Source organism: Pan paniscus, chromosome 1 (genome assembly GCF_029289425.2).
Source record: "Pan paniscus chromosome 1, NHGRI_mPanPan1-v2.0_pri, whole genome shotgun sequence".
Classification (NCBI taxonomy): Eukaryota; Metazoa; Chordata; class Mammalia; order Primates; family Hominidae; genus Pan; species Pan paniscus.
Genome location: NC_073249.2, coordinates 9192286 through 9216691, shown reverse-complemented (window position 1 = coordinate 9216691; position 24406 = coordinate 9192286). Strand labels below are relative to the sequence as shown.

At 43.0% G+C, this 24406-nt stretch overlaps 1 pseudogene; it reads left to right on the top strand.

Moving 5' to 3' along the window:
- Positions 1-195: 195 nt before the first annotated feature.
- Positions 196-23821, top strand: LOC100976722 (hydroxymethylglutaryl-CoA synthase, cytoplasmic-like; annotated as a pseudogene).
- Positions 23822-24406: the final 585 nt, after the last annotated feature.

Genomic DNA, 24406 nt, shown 5'->3' with positions numbered 1-24406 from the left:
AAATATTGGTAAGTGAAAAATCTGAGAAAGATTTTGTACCCAGAAAATATAATGAACTTTTACAGTTCAAGGACAGAAACGCAACCAATCCAACTACTAATGGGCAAAGGACTTGCATAGACATTTCTCCAGAGAAAATATACAATCGGTGAACAAGCACATGAAAGATGATGAGCAACGTTAGATATCAGGGAAATGAACATCAAACCAGCAATGAGATACCACTCCACGCTCACCAGGATGGTTATAACAAAACAGCAGCAGGTTCTGTTGTCGTCTGAAGACCTGGAGCTGGAGCTGGCTTGGGCTCTGGATCTGGAGTTGGGGCCAGAGCCTGCAGTGGCTGCGTGGCTGGGTCTGATGCTCTTGCTGGGACTGCCTTAGCCCTGGAGCTGGAGCTGTTGATGGACCTTGCAAAGGAGCTCGGGAGCTGGTGCTACGGTGGTTGCTGCTCTTGCTTCCAGCTCTGCAGATTTCCCTAGAGCGGCTGGTTAAGCCTGCAGCTGGCGCTGGTGGTGGACCTAGCCCTGACACACACTCTGAAGGTGGCTTTTGAGCTTGAACTGGAGCTGGCTCTGGAGCTGCCAGAGGAGGAAAGATCACCAACATGACTGACTTTCCATGTGCCTTCTACTGACAAAAATCTTCCCTCTGCCTTTCCAAGAAACTCAGAGAAACTCCACACCCAGGAAGTCTTCCAGACTGCAGTCGGCCACATGATTGGGCTGAGTTTCTCATTGCTGCTTCCGCTCCTCAGCTTCTGGCAGCTCTGCTCTGTGCAGTCCAGCCCTGTCCCCTCCCCACGGGCTCACATGAACCCACCCCCAGGCCTCCTCACACACCGGCTCTGCTTCAGTAGGCCCTGGGTGCTCCAACTGACCCCTGGGTGGCTCCTCCCTGTCGCCAGTTTCTCCAGCAAAGCACAGTGGACCCAGCCTCCCTGGTGGTGGGTGCTAGCACTGCACCCAAGGGAAAAAAATCACCAACCAACACACCTTTGTTTGAATGACTTCAAGGCATCAGCTCTCCCTGGTTTCAGGGAACAAAGGAGAAGGAGCTGCAGGATCCAGGGCATTGAGAAGGACCCCGCAAACTTTCCTTGTCCCCCTATTGCCAGCAATAGCTCTGGGGTCCAGTTCACTCATGAGGCCACTTCACCACAGCCAGGGCAGTGACTATGGGTTCATTTCCAGTGAGGACTGAAGGCTCTAACAGATGGTCTTTGCCTTATTCAAGATGAGTAGTTCAGTGCTCTGCCATGTTCTTCCTTACCCCACATCTCAGTCCTCCAGTCTCTCTCTGATTCCCTCTGCTGCAAAAGACTCCGAGGAAGTAGAAAGCATTTTCCAAGGACCACGGAGTTCAGTAAGTCATCTACAGGGAACCTGGAGCCATAGACACTTTCTAAACCTGAGGAAACCTTGGGGTGACCAACCCATAGCATCACAATATGTAAGGAGGGAAACTGAGGCCCTCTTGCCTGTAGCCCTCCTCACCCTAGGAGGTCTTGTCTCAGTTGAAGGTGCCCCGTATGGTGGACATAGAACCCCAAGTACCATCTGCTTCTGACTGCTGTGAGATGGTCTCAGACCAGGCAGACCCCTGCGTACCTTACAGCTCCCCCAGCCCAGCATCCTGGCATCTCTTTCCTTCCCAGGCCATGGTCCTGGTCATGGTGCTAGAAGAGTGCAGAGATGCCTCCAGCCTTTTCTTATTTTTCCCTTGTTACCTCCCCAGGGTCCACTTTTCCTCTTACTTCAGCCCTGTGATCATCAAGCATGTGGGTGCATACCCATGGGGTTGCTAAGAGGTACAGGGCTCACATGGGAAGGCTAGGGAGGGGTCCCCAGTCTCTTAGGGAACCCCATGTGAGATGGTTGAGACCTGGCCTAGGAGGTGGGAATCCATTATTTTCTGGACATGCCCACGTCCTATACCCTCACCAGTCTCTGCTTGTCTCTGGGACTCAGGTTCCCAAATGTCCAATGGTGGGTGGACTGGAACTGTGTAGATAGGAGCTTAGCATGGACAATGTTATTCCCTTCACCCTGACAGGGTGAGGCAGAGAGGGGCTTCAGGGCCCACACAGACTCTTTTCCTGGGAAGGACACAAGTGGACCAAGCGCAGGGCCACTGGGCCTCATGTTCATGGTGGGCACGCCCACTGGGCCAGTGTGGGCTGCAGACAGTGCATGCATGAAGCTCCCCTGCACAGCACATGGGAAAGGCACCAGTGGTTCCTCCAATATCTGATCTCACGTAGACTCTGTCTCCTGTAGCCAGGAAGTGTGTCAGCCTCACTTAGGTACATGGGTTTGAGCCGGGGGGTAGTTTACCTAAGAGAAACTGAGGCATGGGGACAATTAGAAGTAGACATGGACATGGGCCAAGTGAAAGCCCCAGATCTTTAGAATCGTACAGAGCATCCACCCTTTTCTCTCTCATGCAGACAGGACTAAGTTCCAGAGAAAGGAAGCAACCCAGAATGTGCTATTATTTGCCAATTAATTGAAGGCAGGAAGTCTGCTCTTCTTCTCAGTCCATGCACCAGCAGTCTTCAGAGGGCCTTCGTCCATCGCCAGTTGGGCTGAACTGTGATGGTATCTGAGCTTCAATTTTCCTTTTGGTCAGTTATGCATACAAATCTGATAAACCTTCGTGCCATGGCCTCTTCACAGAAACCTCTCCGTCAGAAAAATCTCCCTTTTTAACACCTGAGCAGGACGAATGCAGCAGCTCTCTAAATGAGAACTCTCTAGGGACCGGCTTCAACCATGGGCCAGGGTCGTGCAGGGGCCAGGATCCAGGAATGCTAACTGCGCGTGCGCTAGCCTGGAAGCTGCCGCGAGCTCCCCCCCCCCGCCCCCCGTCTTTGTGCCAGGTGTCTGGCCCCAGGGACTCAGCAGTGTGGGCTTTAGAGCGGCTCTCAGGACTTCCAGGAAAGGCTGGGGACGTATACATTTACGCCAGCCAAAAAGACCCCCTTCTCCTCTGTTCTCTGAAGCTCAGAATGGTGGAGAGTGGACAGGACTTGAATGGGCGACCCCCTGATACTGCAAGTTTCCTCTGGCTTTTGCCTTTTAACCCATTACCGTCCACCCTGGCACAAGGCAGGTTGTTGCCCTCAGCTGCCACATATATGGCATGGCACAGATGGGCAGTGGAATTCCAGCTCTGAGCACTCCCGGCCCCCATTCTTATCCCAGAACGGCTGGGGCAGCAGGACCCTGACACTTCACCCGCGAGCCTGGATAAAAAGGCTCCCATGACCTCTCTCTTTAGCCAACTCCGCTGGGTGCAATATTCAGAAGTGCTCCCTGAGATTTCCAGTTCCCCGCTGTGCCCCACCTGTGGCAGAGTAAACCTACTTCCTCCAGACTCGCATGGCAGGGACTGACCAAGAAGGAAAGCGGCCCTCACTCCAGGGTTCCGTGGTGATACCTGCATCAGCACACCAGCCCGGGGGTCTGCACTCAGCGGGGTCTCAGGCCATCCCGCAGCTCATCAGCAGTGCTCGAAGGAATCGTGGGTGCCAACCACCAGTACAGGGAGCCTCATGCAGAAAGAGGGACACAAACAATACCTGTGCGTATATGCACATATATAGTATAGTTGCATTTATATATGTATATACATATACACACACATATATAAACATGTTATGTATGTGAAGAAGCACATTGATCGTCTGCATGGAGGATCTCATTTAAAAAATAAATAACATATCATGTAAACATGCATGCACACATTTATGTAAGTGAATGTGAATGTGAGACAGTGAGACAGACTGGCAGAGACAGAGACAATGAGAGAGACAGAGGCTGAGAGATGTGGCCAAACCATTTAATATGGTCAGATTTGGTGGTAGGACATTGAAAATATTTTATTTTCTTCTCCAAGTGATACTTAAATATTTTATAATGTTCACATTATTTTTATAATTATAAACAGATAAACATCATATACATATGTATATAGTAAACAAAACTCCACAGAAACACACACATTCACACACAGAGACATTCTGCCAAGGGCCCAATCTGCCCTCTCTGCATGAGCTGGCAGCAAGGGAATAAGAAAATGCCACAGGATCCTATCATTGCCACCTCCAGGAGCCCCTCGGCTGACAGCCGGCCCCCTGCACCACCCTTGTTTGTAGGCACAGCTCAAATGCCATCCCCCTGGAGTGGAGGAGCTGACCTCTTCTCCTGAACACATTTTTCAGCTGTCATTTGTCTCCACCAGACTGGCAGGTTTATATGTCGGGTGACAACCAGCACTGGCGAGAATGTGGGAAGCAGAGGCCCCGGCAGATCCCCTGGGAGAATTGTTTATGGATACGCCTCTCTCGAGCCGGCAGCATCTATCAAAGCTCTAAACCGCTGTCTCTTTACCTAGCAGTGATAACCCTGGGACTTCATCCAGTAGACATCGGTGCACCATGTTTCAAGATTTGTTTTTAAGACTATTCATCACAGCACTGGTTGAAATAACAAGGAATTGGAAACATCATTAACATCCACATAGAGAGGATGGGTGAAGAAAATTGGGTCCGTGTGAACCAGGGAATACCAAGCAGCTACTGAGGTGGGTATGGTGGGTCTCTATGTGCCTATATTGGAAAGACTTCAAGGAAATTGATGTGAAAAAGTACATTGACGGTCAGTCTGCATTGAGGATCTTATTGTTAAAAAAATAAATATATACCATGTAAACATGCAGGCACACAGATATGTAAATGAATGTGCAGGTGAGGCAGTGAGACAGACTGACAGGGAAGGAGAGAGACAATGAGAGAGACAGAGCCTGAGAGATGTGGCCAAACCACCTGATGATCAGATTTGGTGGTGGGACATTGAAAATATTTTATTTTCTCCTTTAAGTAAAACTTAAATATTTTAGAATGTTCATCTTATCTTTACAATTATAGAAAGATCACATCATATTAAATACTATCCATTTAACACTCACCTATTAAATAATTGATGTGTATTTCCTAGTTTTAATTTTTATAGGCATTTTATTACAAAGCCAAAAATATGTAATATATTGATAGTAAAAGAAGGAATTCAACATTAATGAAAAATAAAATAAAAGATCTAGTCCCTTCACCCAGACACAGTGCCCTCCCCATGAGATGCTCCTCCTCCTGTCCTGGCCCTCCGTGTGTAGCCCATGTGCCCTTGAGGGCTGGGTGGGGAAACTTCAAGCCCTCAGCTCCTCTGTGATCTGCTGTCCCCACAGGTGGACACTGCCCAGACATCCTCTAGCCCTTGTGCATTTTCAGTGGCCCTGTGTCACATCTTACTCAGCACCCTCTGCTGTTGGACATTGGGCCATTTTTCATTTTTCACTCTCATTGAAGGGAACACGTGCATCCATAAATCTCCATTTTTTTTAAGATGGTACCCTAGAAATGAACATTCTGGATCAAAAATATAAATGTGACACTTTTTCAAGGTGTTGGCTGCAGTTTCCAAGACGTGAGTCGCTTTATCAGGGTGGATGCTTGCTGAGGAAAGTGGGGGCTTCAGAGATCTTGGGGCTGAGCCCTGAGGGAACAAAGGGAGGTAGACAAGCCAGCAGTGGAGACCACCAGGGCACCTGGAATGAACTGGAGAGGCCAGAAAGCCCTGCTGAGCCCCTCCTGCTCCATAACTCAGCCTCTGAGCAAAGCAGCCAGGCGCTGCCATCCAGGAGAGAAGAGGGGGCAGGTCTGGCCACCCTGCCTGTTTGGTCTCCCTCCAAGCACAGAGCTCCTTCCTCTCATTCAGGAAAGCACTTGTAAGGGGAGGTCAGCGAGTTATAGAGACCGCCGTGAATGTGTAGGAGACAGATGACGTTCTCAGCTTTAATAGCAGCACCACTCTAGCATGTGTGAGCAGGAGAGAATTTCTCGAAGCACATGAGGTGCTCATGCAAGCTTCAGGACAGCCAGAGTATCAGGCCGGCAGATTTGGAGCTGGACACAGCCAGAAACACCAACCCACACAGCCTCCTCCAGCAATGACCCATGCCTCTACCCCTGCACCAGCCACCAGCCCTGGTATCCTTCACATTCAGCTTCTGTGGGGGAGGGGGCTCTGCCTCCCACCAGAGACCCAGTATGCTCTCTGCCTACCTGGAGCTCCTGGATTCTGTGGGAGACAGACACAAAAGGGGGTGGTTAGCATGGATAATGGGAACCATGAGTCAGCTACTTTATTAATTAGAAGCCAATTCTTCAAAGAAGTTATGGAGAAAAAACATGCTTGACAATTCATTTTGAAAAAAAAAATTAATTGTGAAATATAAGTGAATCTCATATTTAACAAAGTATAATTATAGTAGTAACTATGCACTGTCTCCCAAAACCAACAAAGAATTAATCCAGTGTTGACTGGGTATTTGTGCCACAAATTTTCTAACCAAATTATAGCATTTTGGCAAAAATCTTCTGAAGCCTTGGTAATTTTTCTAAAGGTCTCTTTAATCCTGGGATACTTACATGGTTCTCATGGAAACCTCTTCGGAGTTTCCATGAATTTCCTTGGTGGCTGTGTCTTCTTTAACTGTTACCTGATCTAACCCATCTTACTTACCCAAAATCTTACTTGTTAGTTTTAATAGAGATCAATGGTCATTCTTGTCTTTTTATTTGTGAAAATCTTTTATCTGGTCAGTTTTCAGATTTTCTTCTATCTCCAGTTTTCAGAAATGTAATTGGTGTGCTTTGGTGTTGTTTCCTGGAGCTTCTTGTGTTTGCGGTTTCTTGTGCATTGAGTTTTCCTGTTTTGTAATTTTTGACATGTAGAAAATTTTGAGGCTGGGTGTAGTGTCTCACTCATGTAATCCCATCCTTTGGGAGGCCGAGGTGCTCATGCAGATTGCTTGAGCCCAGGAGTTCGAGACCTTCCTGGGGAGTAGGCAAGATCCCGTCTCTACAAAAAATACAAATATTAGCTGGGAGTGGTGGTGTGTCCCTGTGATCCCAGCTACTTGGGAGGCTGAGGTGGGAGGATTGTCTGAGCCTGGGAGGTTGAGGATGTGGTGAGCCATGATTGTGTCACTACACTCCAACCCCAGTAACAAAGTGAGACCTTGTCTCAGAAAAAAAAGAAAAAAGAGAGAGAGAAAGAAAAGAAAGAAAGAAGGAAAGAAAGAAACAAAGAAACAAAGAGAAAGAAAAAGAAAGAAAAAGAAAGAAAGAAAGAAAGAAAGAAAGAAAGAAAGAAAGAAAGAAAGAAAGAAGAAAGAAAGAATTAATTGTGGCCCTCAAATTTTAAATTATTTTAACTCTATCTTTACCATCTCCTTCAGGGACTCTAATTGCAGCTACAACAAGACCCTTGAAGTTGTCCTAAGGCTCACTGATGCTCTTTTTGTTTAATAAAACTCTTTTCTCCATGTTTTCTATCCATGTTGGATTATTTCTATTGCCCTGTCTTAAAATTTACAAATATTTTCTTTTGTAATATAAAATCTGCATTCATCTCATCCAGTGTGTTTTTCATTTCATACCTTGTATTTTTAATCTCTAGAAGTTTATTTTCTCTCTTTCTTATATCCTCTAAATCTGACTTGGTCAGTGTTTTCACTAGTATATTTCCTCTAGTACAGTGAGCATAATGAATTGGGATATAATTCTGTTTTAAGTTACTTGTTCGCTAATCTTATCATCTTTGTTAATTATGGGTCAATTTCCATTCAGGGATTTTTTTCTTTAATATGAGTTGTATCTTCTTTCCTTCCTATCTTCCCTCCTTCCTTCATTTTTTCCTTCCTTCATCCTTCCTTCCCCTCCCTTTCTCCTCCTGCCTTTCTCTCTCTCTCTCTTTCTCTCTCTCTTCCTTCCTTCCTTCCTTCCTCCTTCCTAGTAAGTTTTTATTGGAAGAAAATAACGGATTTTTATCTTCTTGTGTGCTGGATATTTTTGTATTGCTAGAAGTGTTCTTCAGTTTTGCTCTGGGATGTAATTAATTTCAGTTTGATCCTTTTGGGTCTTGCTTTTTATTGCGTTTGGTGGGATCAAAACAGTTTTTCAATCTAGAGTTGTTAATGTTTCCCACCCTGGAGACAGCACCCTTCTCAGTCCTCTAGCAGATGCTCTATGAATTATAATGTTTTTCACTTTTGCCTTTGGGAACAGGCACTATTTCCAGCCCTGTATGAGCTCTCAGGATAATTCCCTCTAATTCTTTTTGGTGATTATTTCTCCACGCTTGAGTAGTTTCATCACATGCAGAACTGCTCTGAAAATACTAGGGGATTCTCTGCAGACATCTGGGCTCTCTCTCTGTCAATCTTCTCCTCTCTGGCACAGCTCTGTCCTGGAAAATATAACTGCCTTGTCCTCTGCAGGTTCCCAGATTCATCTTCTCAACTCTGCAAGATTCTGGGCACTGCCCGAGTTCCCTTTTCTGCACCACAGTCTGTAAACTTTCCCTAGTGGTAAATCGGGGAAACCATCAGGCTTTTCTGTTTATTTCTTGTCTTTGAAGGATCACTGTCCCTTGTTGTTTAATGTTCATTGTCTAGCAAACAGCTGCTTCATATATTTTGCATGTTTTATACATTTTGTTTTTTAGTTATTTTAGGCAAGAAAGTAAATCGGATCCATTTTAGTCCATCTTAGTTGCATATTGAAGTGTATGTATCCTGACATACTCTTATGAAAAAAATATGAAAATATGAAATTTAAAAAATCTCCATTGGGATCATCTGAATTTTATCCATACTCTTCCTATACCCATTATGTAGCTTTTCTGTTTTCCCTTGTAGTTAGTATTAACCACTTCAAGTAGCACCACAACAATTCAGCTGTTTCCGTGTAATGAATACCGTGAAATGATTAGGAGGCGGATTCAATTTCCAATGCAAGAGAATTATTTTTGCGTCCTTTTTAAGGATTCCTTTATTTGTACCTAAAACACTCCTACAAGCAAAGCTCAGAGTTACAGGAAGGAGAAGTAAAATTCTTAAATATTAGGTTATTATATGTGAGAGTGAGAGGTATCTTTTGGTTTTTAGACCCTTGTCTTCTAACCAAGAGGTACTTCTTTGTATTAGACGTATGTGTAGCAATGCCACATAGCGATCACTTGTCTAAGAGATATGCAGCATCACGCAGGACAAATCTCAACCACACAAGATGTGTTTGACTTTTAATTGAGTCTTCAAATAACTTCCCCACATTTTCATAAAGGGGAAGAAACTGAGAGGATATCTCAACATGTACTAGACCTTTCGATTCCCAGAAACGTTCTTGAAGTGTCTGTGTGAGATTAGCTGATACAAGTCTCACTGTTCATTGGCCAGGACAGAGACTTTGGTTAGGTCTGCTGGGGATCCAGTGTACTGAGTCACTCAAAGTTAATGGCCCTTTAACAACTTTAGCTTGTTAGAACCACTGTACTTGAACACAGTATATGTCTGCTTCAAATACTGCCCATCTCCTTGCCCGCATTATCCCAATTAGTACACACTCATCCATGGGAATGTCTAGACAGCTCAGGAAATACATTTTCAATTGACTTTTTTATTTCTTATTTCAATTCTTCTTTATATAATAAGTAAATGGAAGAGAGGAATTGTCCCGTCTTCTCTACCCAATAGCACTGGAGTTAGAGGGTCTGGATTTAAGTCTTGGTTTCACCACTTAACAGTGCTGGAGTTAGAAGGACTGGATTTAAGTCTTGGTTTCATCACTTACAGTGCAGTCTCATGTATGTTACCAGCCTCTCTTGTCTCAGGTTCCCAGAAAAGATACAGGTAATAATGGCTTTGAGGATTAAACAATAATCCATGTAGAACACTAATCACAGCATGTACACGTATTAGATATTTAGCAACTTCATTTCCTTTTAATCGAGTTTATTGTACGCTCTAGAGATAGTATCATCCATGGTACATTTCCCAGCATAGACCAGCACCTAGCAGGTGCCTGGCACAACACATCAGGTGCTTTTGGCAGGTAGTGGGGGCTCAACAGATGCGCTCAATGAGAGAGCGAGTGAATTCCTTCTGTATCCCAAGTCACTTCGCACAATACCATGCTCATAGTAGGCACATAAAAGATATTTTCCATTAAATTCAGTCTCTTTCCTCTCTGTATCTCTGACCAAAGTCACTCTGTGTTCAGATTCAAAAATATCTAAAGACTGGTATTTAGCAGGAAACTTTTAAAATAACTAATTATCAAAAGTAAAAAGGCTTAGAAGTCAAAAATTATCCAGATCAATTTCTATATTAAGAACTTTACTATGATGTGGATGATAGTTAAAATGATTTAAAAATGACTGCTTTGAATATGGAAACTTCTACTAAGAAAGGAGGAAGAGTACAAACCTGCATCTTTTAAATGTTATTCGAGGAAATCATGCCCCAAATGATAAAATTATAGCCTCAGTGTCTGAATTAGAAGTAAAATAAAAATTCAGGAAAGGGGAAAAACAAAAACCACTGGTATGATAAGCTCCTCAAAACTCCTAGAAATAAGAATGAGACTGGCTGATGTCAGCACTGTTGGTTCTCCCAGAAGCCTCCTCTGTCAGCTTGATGACACTGTCTCCATGATATGAGATGTAGTTCACTTTGGTTCTTTAAGGATACCTTCATGTGTAAAGAATATAAATTCTTGTCAACCATGAGGCCTGTATAAATGCTCAATAGTAAAGATAGCTTTTGCTTTGGGGAAACTCAGGCTAGAACTGAACACAAAGACAGCGAGCGTATCACAGCTGCTAAACATTTCATTCATCGCGCCCAAGTCATGACAATGAACTGGTGAAAATGAATTCGCTTTTGTATCCTGGGTGTGAAACAGAAAGCAAATATGAAATGTAAAAATGAGAGATATGTGGGTTTAAGGTTTTTGTAATGGTCTGAGAAAATTCAGAGAGCCTTATTGCAGGTTTCTGTTGCACAGTTTTACTGTGAAGACTCAGGATGGTGTGCATGGTACAAGATGCACACGGCCAGCTGAGGAACCCACTCCCGTGCCGAGCGTCTGCACCCCGCCCAGGGCTGCTCTTGCTGCTTCCTGTCTTCTCCTCTGCACACAGCCACTCCTGTGAAGTGTCACCGTGGTTTTGGAAAGTTGGGGATCGAGATGATGTTAGGATGTATCTCTCAGGAATTCCAAGACGGAGCTTTGTACATCACACATATTTGATAAAATTTTTATAAAATGAACCCATGGGAATAAGAACATGAATGGAGAGAAAGTGATCCTAGTCCCTAAGGAGGATGGGACTCAAGGGCAAGTCTGCAGGCACCTGCTGAGCAGGGAATGTAGAGTGAGCCTGTAATAGTCAGGGTTGGAAATGAGGAAACCAACCTGATGACAGACCTGCCCCCAGCTAAGGAGCAGTCATCCTAATGTCAAAGCCCTGGGGATGTGACACCCAGGGCAGGACAGCGACGGCATCAGTTTCAAAGGGTCTTGGAAGTTTAAGTGTTGAGGCCACAGTCTCTGTGACACTGACCATATATGATGGATGAGTTCCTTTTGGTTCCAGGAAAGTTCATTTGACAGGAGACAGATACCAGAGAGAGAGAGAGAGAGAGAGGCAGGATCCAGCCCACCGGAGAAGAGCAACAGGAGCCAGGCTCAGTGCTTAGACCCCCGTCAAATCAGCAGAGAGCAAGGAAGTCTGGGCTTAGATGAGATTTTGATGTAAACCAGGAACCAGGCAGGAAACTCAACCATCTGGACAGAGATCACAGATTTACAGAGGGGCCTGCAGCTCCCTGGGCAATGGATAGCAGCCTTAGGCATCAAACCCAAACCAGACACCCGCTCTCAGAGCTAAGGGCCTAGTGGACACCTGGCTTCGTTCTTAGCAGCTCAGGGACCGGGCAGGACCAAGGCTGCAGCGGGGCAGGGGTGGGGCAGGCAGAGAATGAAGGAAGCCTCAGCATGTACAGGCCTCTATGTTATTTCTCACTCTCCCAGTGACTCAATTTTTCACAGATATTTTACATCCTAATGTGGTAGACAGGGCACCTTGTAGTGACTTTACGCCTGTGGATCTTGGGGCATCACTGTTTGTTTCTTGGCAAGTGACTGAGGCCTGTCTAGCTCTGTACAGGGCCGACTAATTACAGCTGGCTACTCAACAGAGAGCAGAGAATATCCACAATGATTAGCAGATCTGTTCAGGAATTTTGAGTTGCTTTTTGTGTGTTTTAAAATTTCATTTATTTTTATATTTACCGTGTTAACTAATGTGCCTTTGTTTGTGTGTGCACAGAGTTTAGAATGACAAGGTAACAACATGAAGGCAGAGCGGCTTTGTGGTTGGAATGAAATGTTGTTCAAATACCCCCATGCCTCCTCCTGACCCTAGGTTCATTTTTTTCTGTTAGGGCGTCATGTCTCCAAGAGGCTTTCTTTAATAAAAATACTTTTGAATAATTTAATAAAATAGCCCCTATTCTTTGCACACCTACGATATGTCAGGCATTTTTTTGAATACATGGATATCATATCTCTATTTGACAGATGAGAACACTGAGACTCAGAGGGTAAGTAAGTTCACAAGGACTGTAAAGCTGGTGAGTGAATAGCTGAGCTAGAATTAGAAGCAGGTGTATTTGAGTCTTCTAGAAAGATAACTCCCCAGATTAAGCAGTTGTCTGTTGTTACTGTCTACCTCTGGCTTGGACTGGGACAAACTTATGTATGTTAGAACAATGAGTAAGTGTATATCAGTGGGAGGCAGGGCAGATGGACAGTGGCAGAGACAGCTGCCTGGGACATGGAAAGGCCGTGCACCCCATTCTTTAAAGCAACTGCATTGGGTTCACTCTTACCTGCATTAGAGTTCGGATTTCTTCATTTCACCTTTTGTTTTGTTACCTTGCTGAGTTAACTTATTTTTCTCTGATTCTAGGTCAACCAGAAGGATTTGTTACAGATAGTTTTTGGGTTAACAAGGGCTAATGATGGAAAAATCACATTCTGGAGTAAAAGCCTAGGGGAAAGATTCTGGAATCCAAGGCTACCAGAACAGGCCATGAAAAGAATGAAGTAACATGAGCCCAAGTAGACAGATCTGGAGGAAGGGTCCTGGGCTCAGCAACATCAGGACAGCCAAGCAGGAAGCAAAGGCCCAAGGAGGTACCAGGGATCTGACATCTGCATCGATCAGCGGATGGAATTAACAGACCGGAGTGAAAGCCGGAGACCTGGTGGTGATGAATCCCACCCTTAGAGGACTGAGGGCGGCCTGGCTACCATCCCGATGGGTCAGTGCCCAGGACTGAGCAGTCAGTGCTCGTGTCAGCAAGTTGATGCCTATGTCCATCTGATCAGGGGATATGCTGAATATGGTCCCTGACTAGTATGGCTGCAAATTCAAGCTGGGAGACATGTGGTCATTAGAAGACCTATTTCCAAACCCAGAAAAAATAGGATCCCAGGAAATCAGCTGGATAAGAAGTTTTAAAAGGGGAGAAGGATTTAAAAAATCATGGTTAATGTAACAGATCTCACCTATCTGAGACCAAAGTCCATTCACCATCATTAAATGCCTCCTACTTAATGTGGGCTGATGGGGGTTAGAGAGTGAGCACTGATAGACAGAAAGTGGAGAACTCTAGAGATGTTGTTTTCTGTGTCCCCAAGCCTTGTACACTGCTTGGCTCTTAGTAACCACCCAATATATATCTGTTGATTACAGAAGTACAGCTCAGATTCCCAGTGAGTTTTCAGCCATTGTGATTTTTCTAAGTAATGTTGCTATAAGCACCTAACAAAACATTGCATTATTAGTAAACTTACAATCTGTAAAACAAATTAGTAAATTAATATCATAAACTTACTATTTAACTCATTCCTTTGTTTAATGACACAATCTTGATTTTTATTCTGATAATCTCTGATTGAATAAACAATGAGTTGCCAGGTGCCAGAATGACACAAGAAATCTTTATTACAACTCCTGATCCATAATTGAATTTGAACCTGTGAATTGCTGAAGTCTTGAACACTTAAAGGAAATAATGTAATGCAGTTAGTTGATGTTTAGGTCTTCTCCGACCTTCTATCCCTACCTCATCCTAGAGCACCAGGAACCTTCCCTAGCACAGGACTAAGGTCCCAGCAGGACAACTGCTCTGTCACTGACCAGCTCTGCTCCTGACTCTCTGGCTCCATGGGGCCAGAGATTTATCTGGTTCACCTTTGTATTTCTAGTGTCCACTCTGCTGATTGCATTGTCATCATAGGTACTCAATAATTTTTTATTAAATGAATGAATATGGTAAGCCAAAATTCACAATCTGATTATTGGTCTTTATATATCTAAACTTTCCTTCCCTTCTTCCTTCCTTCCTCCTTCCTTCCTTCTCTCCTTCTTTCCTTCCTTTTATCCTTCCTTCTTCCTTCCTTCCTTCCTTTTTGTTTCCATTGAAAGTCTGAGACTGAAACCACATTGCTGACTGGAGGAACCTAACTTGCTTCATGCCAAGAGTCACTCATCACAGAGCAGGGAAAAGCCTTCCTTTGATTGAGATTGGCCACCAGACATAAAAAAGAGTATCAGAGAGGATTTTTAAAACATGCCTCATGTGAAACCATCACCTACATCCTACACTGAGGCTTACCAAGCTTCTTCAGGAGACAAAACAGCATCTCCCTGGAGGAAAGTAAATCTCCATTTTTTTGTTTCTCTGGTTTTCTAAAGTGGGCACATGTTGGTTTTTACAAGAAAATATCCTTGGTCCTCAACTTCTGTGGCATCCCATGAGCATCAGAACACAAACTGCCCAACACACACAAAAATTGCATGCTCTATTCAGATCAATAAAGCATGATGGAAAATTAACTAAATGCAGAGCTTTCTAGGGCCATCAAAATAATTCATCAGGGCAAGGTGTGATGGCTCATGCCTATAATCCCAGCACTTTAGGAGGCCAAGGCAGGAGGATCACCTGAGGTCAGGAGTTCAAGACCAGCCTGGCCAACATAGTGAAACCCTGTCTCTACTAAAAATACAAAAATTAGCCATGCATGGTGGTGGGCAGCTGTAATCCTAGCTACTCAGGAGGCTGAGGTGGGAGAATTGCTTGAACCTGGGAGGCGGAAGTTGCAGTGAGCCAAGATTGTGCCACTGCACTCCAGCCTGGGTGACAGAGCAAGACTCCATCTTACTTTAAAATATAATAACAATAATAATTCATCATAGTATGCTGAGTTAAACAAGAGGCAAACCTGAATAAACAAAGTTTCTATGTACACCCAGGTCATAGGATAGAATTCATGTTGAATATTCCAGCATTTCTTAACAGGCAATTAGGAATTTGTTCTAATTGTTTTACTGTGCTCTCTGTGGACATATTGTCTATATGATTAGTGTGTGAGACACCAAAAAGCAGCAACTCCTACTCATCTTTTCATTGTATTCCTTAGAAAATTGGTTAAATTAGGGAATAGCTAAATAACGTTGCCAGGATTCCATTTGTAGCCAGTTCTAGTCTCTTTTATCAGTAGTTTACTTTGCCTTTCAGTTAGTTGTTCACAGAAAAAATATATAAATTACTTATTCTACAAGTAAACATCAACACATAAAATGGGATACCACTCATCCTTTAAAAGAAATGAGATCTACTATGTGGATGAACTTTAACAACATTATGCTAAATGTAATCAGCCAGGCAGAAATGTACAAATATTGTACGATTCCACATGTATGAGGAACCTAGAATAGGCACCGTCGGAAACAGAGAGTTAATAGAGATTCCTATGGGATGAGAGTTAGGAGGATTGCAGAGTTATTGTTTAATGGACACAAAGTTTTCGTTTGGTACGATCACAAATTTCTGGAAATGAATAATGTGAATAGACTTACTATCACTGAGTTGTATACTTCAAATCGTTAATATGGTAAATTTAATGTTATTACCTTTTATCACAATTTTTAAATGGCCCAAATAAGTACAAATCAACATAACATTATTTATTTGCTTACTAGATAGGAAACCTTATTATTAAATCTCTTTATAAAAAGCTCAAATGTGAAATCTTTTTGTCCAAAAAATGTATGTCCAAAAAATAGATCAAAGTAGCTCTGGAAACCCTTCAGACATTAAGAATAAGATAGCTGGGAAAGAAATAGTGAAGGCCAGCTCTGATTGCCAGACAGAACTGTGGGCAGCCTGAGGAGACCTATCACTGACATGTCCTCAATAAATCCACCACAGGATAGATATTCAGCAACCATTTGGCTTTGCTTTCAATGAAAAGGATTACCTTTTCATTTAACTTAAAAAGTTGAAATTCCATGGGATCACTTGCTGATTGCCATGACTTAAAAAACAGACATATTTAAGTTTTAACTTGGCTTTTAATTTTATAGGAAGAGTGTGAAAGTGTAAAGGAGGAGAGAAAGTGTCACCTTTTCTTTTCGCACGAGAAAGCGTGACTTCAAGATTGGCAAAGGCATAAAATATGGAATACTTATGGGATGCATCTGGGTGGGCTGATGCTGGCAATTCTACCCCTAGAAATACCCAAGAGAAATAAAAGCTAATGTATACGTCAAAACTTTTACATAGATGTTCAAAGAGGTATTATTCATGATAGCCAAAAAAGCCCAGAATCAATCCAAATATCTACCTACCGATGAACAAATAAACAAACGTAGTATATCTATAAATGAAATATTATTCAGCATTTAAAAAGTAATGAGGTACTGACATATGCTATACCATTGATGAGATATATACATAATGTTATTCAGTCTTATAAAAAAAGGAAATCCAGCTATTTGTGGCAGCATGGATGAACATAAAAGACATTATGCTAAATTAAATAAGACCAGAAAGACAAATACTGCATACTCTCACTGATACATGGAATCCAAAGACGTTGAACTCAAAGAAACAGAGAGTAGAAGGGAGGTTGCGAGGGGCTGAGGAATGGGAAATTGGGGGATTTAGCCAAAGGGTAAAAACTTTCTTTTTTTTTTTTTTTTTTGAGACGGAGTCTCACTTTGTCACCCAGGCCGGAGTGCAGTGGCGCGATCTCGGCTCACTGCAAGCTCCGCCTCCCGGGTTCACGCCATTCACCCGCCTCAGCCTCCGGAGTAGCTGGGACTACAGGCGCCCGCTACCACGCCCGGCTAATTTTGTTTTTGTATTTTTAGTAGAGACAGGGTTTCACCATGTTAGCCAGGATGGTCTCGATCTCCTGACTTCGTGATCCGCCCGCCTCGGCCTCCCAAAGTGCTGGGATTACAGGCGTGAGCCACCGCGCCCGGCCGGGTAAAAACTTCCAAGTGTAAGATGAATAAGTTTTGGGGATCAAATACACAGTACAGTAACTATACTTAATAATACTAATACTGTATAGTTATGGTAACTATGCTTAATAATACTTCACATTTGCTGAGAGAGTAATAATGTTAAATGTTAACACACACACACGCACGCACGCACACACACACACACCAAGTAACTATATAAGGCGATGGATATGTTAATCAGCTTAATTATGATAATCATTTCACTATATATATATCAAAGCATCAGATTTTACATATTAAATATATACAATTTTTATTTGTCAAAAAATTGTGAAAGATCCATATTAACTCCATGATTTTTTCAGTTACTGCAGCAAAAGTAGATAAGAGCAGTTTTAGAATTCTGCAATTCTGCATTTCATGATATATTGACATAATTTATTTCTGTTCCTTTTCCAGAAGATCAGGTCTTTCTGTGCATCGTAAATCACCAGGCATGCTCATTTCTCTGAAAAACATATATTTAGGCCATCTTATCATTAAATAAATTGTTTAATGAATAAAACACCACTGATTTATAGCCATACCAAGCTTTATGCATTCACATAGTTATTGTTTTATAAGTAAAATCCTGTTGTTAAACTTTAGTTCCACAAAATCTAATATTCTGAAAGACCTACCTTCTAACAGCAACATGAACCTCTCCAACATGTATAAATCTCATACCTGGAGCTGACCAAGAGGAAAGAGAGCCTCGGAGACCATCAGAGCCATTCTGGCGATGGATAAAGGTCTTCTGAAGTCTCTGCTGGTGTGTGTGGGGGGCAGCAGAGCTGGCTTCCTGCCCCCGATTAACTGGCAAATAATATTACAATCTGGGCTGCTCTGAGCCCAAATCAGATGGTTTTAGAGTGCTGCTTCTCAGAGAGGATATAGAAAGGTAGTCAGAATTGTCAGCATAATCCTCCCTGCTCAGTGTCAGAAAAGGAGGCTTGTTTATTTCAAGTTACTCTGCTCAAGAAATGTTATTTTAACATGATTTACCAGAAACAAAGGTGAACCTACAACCAGTAGTAGGAAAATCTCAAGACAGTATCAAATTGCTCAATATGGTTCAGTTCTGTTTAGATTTTTTGAGCTCCTACTATTTTAAAAGCACGGGCCTGGAATCTGGAGATAGTAAGTGGAGTAAGACCCTGTCCACTCTCTCAAGGCAGGGATTGGTGACACTGGGCAAGACACACCATTTCTCTGGGTTCTGGCTGCCTCATTTATGAAAAGCAACAATGTGAGTAGTTAATTTCTAAAGTTGCATTTGTGTTAAAAGGAATTTTTACAAAAAAACAAAAAAACTTTCTTATTCTAGAAATCCTTAGATGGCAGAGTAAATTTTACCTTAAGATCCATGTTTTTAAATGACAGTGTCATGAGCCTAAAAGAAGGGAATATATCTGGCCGCAGTATTTAAATTACTCTTTGTTATCGGTATCAGAATATTGCAGTCTCCATTTTATGTCATCAAGTTTTCTTATTCCAAGAAGCAAGGCAAATAAACCCACAATTTTCTACTAATTTTTCAGAAGTTGGGAATTATTTTCTAGTAAGAAAGCATGAAACCACTTTTCTTACTTACACATTTGTAGACATCTGAACTCCCATGCCAAGAGGGGATGCCAGAAGAGGTGAGGTGAGGGGGTAACTTTGGCTAGTGAGGGCTCCCAGGGTCAGCAAGCCGGGGGTGTCTTCCAACTGGAGTTGGGATAATGCTGCAATCCAAGTCAAGTGCAGAACCAGAAACAAGATGATGGCAGGTGAGCCAGAGAAGGGAGATCCAGAAAAGGGAGATCCAAGGGAGGTCAGAGGTGACCCCCAAGACCTAGAGTGAAGTAACACAGAGTAGGCCAATGAAGGAGGCCAATGTAAGCAGAGAAGGCAAAACAAGAGCGTGATTCTAGGAAATACCTGGGACCAGGTAGGTCCAGGCTGGCGGTTGCAGTGGGAAGGCAGTCGGGATTAAAGGAGCTGGTAGGTTGTCAAGATGCATGTTTATGATGACTTCATATCTGGGCTGTCTAGGAAAGTCCCAATTTCAAATACCGTAGTATTTTTGTCAGATGTTGCAACCCAAGTGCCTTCATTCAGCTGTACTTGGCACCTCTGCTCGGCCAGGTGCTGGGCTAAAAATCTGCGATGTAGTCAGGACCAAGGTGTAGACTCTGCTTTCAGGTCGCCCACTGTCCTGTGCAGGGGGCTAAGGATTATAGCAAGTATGGTAGAAAGCACAGCTACCAGGTTATTGTAATAAAACCTAATCTCTCCCTCAAAATTATTATAACCACTGGTCATTACTCTGATCTGATCCTCTTTTAAGAAAAAAAGGATTTTTGGGGAGGCTGAGGCAGGTGGATCACCTGAGGTTAAGAGTTCACGACCAGCCTGGCCAACATGGTAAAACCCCGTCTCAACTAAAAATGCAAAAATTAGCCTGGCATGGTGGCACATGCTTGTAATACAAGCTACCCGGGAGGTTGAGGCAGGAGAATCACTTGAACCCACAAGGCAGAGGTTGCAGTGAGCTGGGATCGTGCCACTGCACTCCAGCCTGGGCAACAGAGTGAGACTCTGTCAAGAAAGAAAGGAAAGAAAGAGAGAAAGAGAGAAGGAAAGGAAAGGAAAGGAAAGGAAAGGAAAGGAAAGGAAAGGAAAGGAAAGGAAAGGAAAGGAAAGGAAAGGAAGAAAGGAAGAAAAGGAAGGAAGAAGGAAGGAAAGAAAGAAAGGAAGAAAAGGAGGGAGGGAGGAAGGAAGGAAGGTAGGAAGGAAGGAAGGTAGGAAGGAAGGATTTTTGCAAAGTTTGCACACAGACACTGAGTTCTTTGGGGATAGCAGACAATGTATACTAGACTTTGGCTATGCTAACCATGAGATGTCCACTTTCACACACTTGTGGCTGAGACCTCCTGCTGATCACCTGTATTTTGTCCTCCCTTGTTTCCATTATATTCTCACCGTCCCATAAGCAGATCGCTTGCTACTGAAAGATTCCTATCACAAAGAAGTAACATGATTACCAGATATCTTTAGTGCATCACATCTAATAGTCAGAAGATATTTTATATAGACAGATGTTTATAGATGGAGGAAGGAGAGATGAATCTGGATGCAAATCCTGAGGATGGACAAATAATTTTACAAGTTTGCACGCATCACAAGGTGTATCTCCCAGTAACTGGATTGTCTTATATTTGTTTCTTGTGTGGAATTTTCACTGGCTTCCCATTTAAATTGAAAAATAAAAGCAAATAAATATTTCTTTACAAATTCTCTAGGATTAGGCCCATGGCCTGGGCTTGCAGGGCGTGCAGCTGAGCGGTGCTGGGAGGGCAGCAGAGGTGGCAACAGCACCACCAGATCCAGTTCCGGCACCAAACCGAACACGAAGCCAGGAGGTCCAAGACTAGCCTGGGATTGGACATGGTGAATGGATATCAGACCTGGGGCATGCCAAGGAAATATTTTCAAAGTTGGAAAAGTATGTTGATATAGATGCTGGAAAGTATACCATTGGCTTGGGCCAGGCCAAGATGGGCTCCTGCACACATGGAGAAGAGATCAACTCTCTTTGCATGCCTGTGGTTCAGAATCTTATGGAGAGAAAAAGTCTTTCCTACGATTGCACTGGGCGACTGGAAGTTGGAACAGAGACAATCAAGGACAAATCAAAGTCAGTGAAGACTAATTTGATGCAGCTGTTTGAGGAGTCTGGGAATATAGATATAGAAGGAACCGACACAACTCATGCATGCTGTGGAGGCCCAGCTGCTGTCTTCAGTGCTGTTAATTGGATTGAGTCCAGCTCCTGGGATGGACAGTTTGCCCTGGAGCTTGTAGGAGATATTGCTGTATATTCCATAGGAAAAGTTAGACTGACAGGTGGAGTCGGAGCAGTAGCTCTGCTAATTGAGCCAAATGCAACTTTAATTTTTGAACGAGGGCTTCGTGGGACACATATGCAACACGCCTATGACTTTTATGAGCCTGATATGCCCTCTGAATGTCCTATAGTAGATGGAAAACCCTCCACACAGTGCTGCTTCAGTGCATTAGATCACTGCTATTCTGTCGACTGCAAAACGATCCATGCCCAGTGGCAGAAAGACGGAAATGATAAAGATTTTACCTTGAATAATTTTGGCTTCTTGATCCTTCACTCACCATATTGTAAACTGGTGAGTTTATCTCTAGCTCGGATGTTGCGGAATGACTTCCTTAATGATCAGAACAGAGATAAAAATAGTGTTTAGAATGTCCTGGAAGCCTTTGGGAATGTTAAATTAGAAGACATCTATTTTGATACAGATGTGGAGATGGCATTTATGAAGGATAGTTCCGAACTCTCCCATCAGAAAACAAAGGCATCTTTGCTGTATCCAGTGAAAATGGAAATACGTACACATCGTCAGTATATGGTTCCCCGCAACTGTCCCAGCACAGTACTCACCTCAGCAATGATCAGGGAAGAGACTGGAGTGTTCTCATACGGTTCTGGTTCAGCCGCCACCCTGTACTCTCTTAAAGTTACACAAGATGCCACACCAGGGTCTGCTGTTGATAAAATAACAGCAAGCTATGGGATCTTAAATCAAAGTGTAGCTCAAGAACTTGTGTGGTACCAGATGTCTTTGTTGAAAACATGAAGCTCAGAGAGGACACCCATCACTTGGTCAACTCTGTTCCCCGGGGCCCAAGAGATTCACTCTTTGAAGAAACATGGTACTTAGCTAGGGTGGGTGAAAAGCACAGAAGTTACACTCCGTGTCCTTCTCCAAATGATGACACTTGGGATGAAGGAGTCAGACTTGTGCATTCAAACACAGTAACTGATCATATTCCAAGCCCTGCTAAGACAGTGCCAAGACTCCCTGCCACAGCAGCAGAAACGGGAGCAGCTGTCATTAGTAATGGGGAACATTAAGATATTCTGTGAGATGCAAGGCTTCGGTGTGAGGGTGGGGATGGGATTACATGTTGCTCAGATTTTTATGTGAGTGACATGGAGCCTGGATGACCATCGTGTACTTGGGAAAGTCTCTTTTCCTCAATTTGCTGACATGTTTCCCACTGTGGTCTGGCCAATGCCAAGTGCGCTTGAGTGATGTTAAGGGCTCTATAAAACTTCAGACCTCTCTAGCCATTCGTATACATGAAGTTTAGTTTTCAGCCATGGTATAATGAATCCTGTCCTTCTGTCAGAGGAAAGCAGAGGTACTAATCTTCAATTAAATTTTTTTAAAACAGCTAAGAATTGTGTACTTTGAACAACAAGCTTACTGAAAGTTCTAGCTTGGGAAATGCGGTCTTAAAATGTGATATGCACAGATACTTTGACAACGGCAAGACAAGGCCAGGTGCTCTGGCTCGTGCCTGTAATCACAGCACTTTGAGAGGCCGAGGCGGGCGGATCGACTGGGCCCAGAAACTTGAGACCAGCCTGGGCAACATGGCGAAACCCTGTCTCTACTAAAAGTACAAAAATTAGCCGGATGGGTGGCATGTGCCTGTGGTCCCAGCTACTCGGGAGGCTGAGGTGGGAAGACCTCTTGAGCCCCGGAGGCAGAGGTTGTAGTGAGCAAAGAAAGAAGGAAGGAAGGAAGGAAGGGAAGGGAAGGGAAGGAAGGAAAGAAAGAAAGAAGGAACTAAGGAAAAGAGGGAAAGAAAGTGAGAGAGAAGGAAGGGAGGGAGGGATGGAAGGAAGGAAGGAAGGAAAGAAAGAAAGAGAAAGAGGCAAGACAAAGAAAGAAAGAGGCAAGAGAAAGAAGGAAGAAAGAAAGAAAGAAAGAAAGAAAGAAAGAAAGAGGCAAGACAAATATACACCCTTTTTTCTCAAATTGATAAATCCTGAAGAGGAAGAAAACAGCTGAGACAATAAAACTAGTTCTGGAATCTGGAATGTTGCTTTAAATCCAGGCCAGCTGTGACAAAAGTTGTTATGGCCTCTGAACAGAGAGACGCTGACATTGGGCAAGCTTCTGGTATAGGAAACATGGTACATTCGGAAGCCGTGAATAAAGCTCTGGGTGGCTCCTGAATCGGTTCATGGCAGATTATGGTGAGCAACATTGAGATGTTATTGGAGGTGTGGATGAGGACATTCACTGTCGCGATCCTTCTTTGCAACTTATTTTGAAGAATGAATGAAACATTTTTTTGGTTGCCTTTTAAAAAATTATAAATGGAAAGGAAGGACGGAGCAGGACATTATTAGGTTGCTTCTGATGTTTCAGTGTTATAAATTCAATATATAGACTGACAGCCTAAATTCATGATGTAGAACAGTTCTTTTCATTTTTACTCTTTCTCCTTTTTTTTTCTTTTGCTATCTGTTCAATGAAAATAACAAGGTACAACCCAAGTTTTTACATAGTGTAACTAGAAGTATTCCACTTCAAGGTCTGAAAGTAGGATTTATGAAGCATTTTCTTAGACTTTTACCTTTAAAAAAGAACAAACAAAACCTATCACACAGGATGGGTAGGAAGATTGGTTACACAGCTTTGTGGTGCTGACAATGAGCCTTATAGACTGTAAAATACAGATAGTTTGAACTAAGGTACAGAACTGAATTTTCTAAACTTTATTTGCTGTTAAAGAAATAATTCCTTATTTTAAAGAAAAAAACAAATTCTCGAAGTTTATAAAACATTTATTTTCTCAAGAAGGCTCACTTGCAAACATTTTGAAGTAAACTATGTCATAGCAGTCATGCACTGCCCTCTGGTGGTCACATGAGAGCCCTGCATGACAAATGCTGCAGGGCTCTGCATTTGGCGTCAGCAAAAGAAGACAACATTCAAATTTAGACATCGCTATGGGCTTGCAGTTAGATCATATCCCAATTTTGTAAGAATCCGTGTTTGGAAGATAACTTCGAGAGGAAGTCATTGTTTCTTCATTTCACATTGTAAAAAGGAGGTCTCTTTCCAAGTGTGGTATTTCAGGGAGTATTTATTGAGCACATAGATTCCAGGGCAGAAAATAGAGACCAGGTCACTGTCTCATAGCAGGGTAGGGGGTCGGGGAAAAGGGGAAGCAGTGTTAGGAAATGTTGAGAATGACTGGCCAGCATCACAACTATGTATATCTGGCTTACAGAAAATAGTATATCAAACCAAAGCCCATTG